Here is a 2,811-nt window from a genome sequence, read left to right as displayed (position 1 = left end):
ATTGCGGTAATTGACAAGTAATTGTAAGTTAGATGGAATTGGCAAGTAATTATTTTATTAGTTTTTCTTAAAAGTTATTTTAAACTTTCTTTTTCAATATTACGTCTCTAAGTAAATTAATAATTGTCTCATATACATTGGAATAATGATATAAATTTTTTAAGGGGATAACTTCTCTACTCATCACCAAAAAATTGGATAGTGTACCTTCAACCAATTAAAAAATTTCATTTAATTTTAACGTATTTTATTAATTATAAAATAATACAATTATTTGTTATTTCCAAAACATTTTAAACTGAATATAACTTTATCCAACTTTTTGAATTGGGTAGATAAGAATTCATTATGTTTATGGAATATATGCAAGATATGGTACAGAAGAGTTGCAAATTATCTTAGATATTTCATGAGCCAAACATGAGTTCTATACTAAATTCATTGAAACTAGTAAAGTAACCGAAGGAACATAAACTCCAAAATGAATTTAAAGGCCAAGTTTTCAACAACAATAAAACAATTTCATAGACCCTTCAATTTCTACATATAGATAGTACAATGTTAGTTTGTTTATTAACGTGTTAATAGATCTACAAGTGAAGATTGTAGTGAGTATAAATCATGAACAAGTTTTTATTCATTTGTCTTATTCTCCTTGCTACTGGTAAGTCTTATAAGTACATATTTAGGATTAATTATATAATACATATGTAATATATAGGTGAAATTTAGTTTATTTTTTACAAAAAAATTTAAATTTTTCATTGAAAAATGAAAATTCTATGTCTTTTACCTTCTAAATATACAAGTTACCACTGTAAACTTTTTTTTATGTATCCTCCCAAATTCAGTGTTTAAATACATCTATGGGGGAATTAAAAAACCAAAATATTACAGGAGAAAAATTCAATATTTTTTATAGGAGAAAAAAAATCAAAACTCTCTACAATGCCAGAAGAGTATCGTATATTTAATCTAAAGATTTATTATATCCGAAATTGATTATATGTATTTAATAAATTTTAGTATTTAATTAAGGTATGTTTGTGTTAATCATATTAATGATTGATTCATGAATGAATGCAGAGATGGTGGTACAAATAGATGGAATACGTACTGAAAGAAGGATTTATCATTTTCAAGGGATTTGTTTTAGTGAACGCAGTTGTGCTAGAATTTGTAATATTGAAGGTTATGTTGCAGGTGGTATATGCAATGAAACCAAAAGTGGGTTCTATAATCATTGCTATTGCAGAAGGGGTTTGTAACATAAGTTGGTGCTCTTGTGTTTTTTGTCGTCTTTATAATAATTTGCATCTTGTGTTATTGTTTCTCAATGTATTTTTCATCTAAAAAGTAGAAATATTTTGCACCATTTTCATTATTGATAGTCCAACATTTAAAAGTTGTTTTTGAGTGAGGTTAGAAGATATGTCCAAGAGAACAAAATAGTTATTTTCTAAGGGAAAATATTGTTTTGAAACTGGATTGAACTGTTCGGTTGAACTGGTTCAACTTTGAACCGTAGTTTAGTTTGATTTAGTTTGGACCAATAAATCGGGTTTATAAAATTTGGAAAAAACCGTTTTAACCACACAAATCGAAGTAACTGTAAATTTGGGACCGATTTTGCTGAAGCAGATGATTTAAAAAATCAAAGTTAATTTTTAAGCTAAATTACTCTCGTGGTCCTTTAAGTAATTTAATTGTAACACTTTGGTCCCTTATGTTGATTTCGCTACAACTATGTCCTTTAAGTTGGCTAACGCCTTTAGCGTTGCCCTTGTCCACAGATTTTGTTCCAAAAAACGTGATGTGGCACAAACGGTGCTTAGGTGTGACTTAACCTTGCTGACTATGTCTGTTAAGTCACTTAAAGAGAAAGATAAGTGGCTGAAACTAACAATTAGAAGAACAAAACATAAAACCCCAAATTCCAGAACCATAATTTTGAAATTCATCATCAATGGCTCAATACAGTGGCAGTGGAACAAATGTGAGAGCTGAGAACGCCTTTTCGCTAATTTCAAGTGGATCCCAATCAGGAATCGAACCAACATGCATGTGTGGATCCATAGCTGTGATACGTTCAGTTAAGAAGAAAGGAAGGAACTTGGGTAAGCTTTTTTTGGGGCTGCATATACTTTAAGGTACGTACGTATGTTGTGAATAATTTGGGTATATTCTCCTTCGTTTTCCTGAGATGGGTTTGATGTTACTGATTTTGGTTGCAGGATGAACATGAGAATGTTGGCTACAATTTTTGTATGTGGTATGAAAACCAACAAAGTGATGAAGGCAAACCAGAGACACCACCAAATGCATTCTTAAAGTGTTTCAAATGTGATAAAAAGGAGGTACAAATTAAGATGCTTATGAAGGATGACACATACAATAAGGAGATGATGAAGAACATCTTGAAGATGTTGAAGATGCTTTTTTATGCCATGATATGTTTAATTCTGATTATTGTAGTGTTGATTTGTATGTTGTTTAAAAATAGGTGATCTTAGTTTATGTTAACGTTGTAAGACATGGATTATGGTACTTTGATGTAATCTTTTGATGACAATTGTAGATTAATATCAGTTTTGCTTAGCTTTAGATATATCTGCCTTCTAGTTTTGTTTCTATAATTTAATACCATGTGCAATTAATAAATAATTAAGGACAACTTTGATACATTTTAATAAGAAGTAGGTCCTGGTCGATACAATCTAAAATTAAGGAGGACCTACATTCAAAATTTTGATTTATAGCATTCATAATATAGCAGATACAACATTCAGAATATAGCATTTAAATATTGTT

The 2,811-nt window shown here is 29.5% G+C and overlaps 1 long non-coding RNA gene across 1 annotated transcript; it reads left to right on the top strand.

The window, feature by feature from the left end:
* Positions 1-462: 462 nt before the first annotated feature.
* On the top strand, positions 463-2,570 carry LOC131655474 (uncharacterized). The gene is made up of 3 exons (XR_009299785.1): positions 463-664; positions 1,087-2,150; positions 2,235-2,570. It is a non-coding gene; the product is annotated as an uncharacterized LOC131655474 (long non-coding RNA).
* Positions 2,571-2,811: the final 241 nt, after the last annotated feature.

Source organism: Vicia villosa, linkage group LG3 (genome assembly GCF_029867415.1).
Source record: "Vicia villosa cultivar HV-30 ecotype Madison, WI linkage group LG3, Vvil1.0, whole genome shotgun sequence".
Lineage (NCBI taxonomy): Eukaryota > Viridiplantae > Streptophyta > Magnoliopsida > Fabales > Fabaceae > Vicia > Vicia villosa.
The sequence above is the reverse complement of the archived record's forward strand: the minus strand, read 5'-3'. Positions and strand labels throughout refer to the sequence as shown.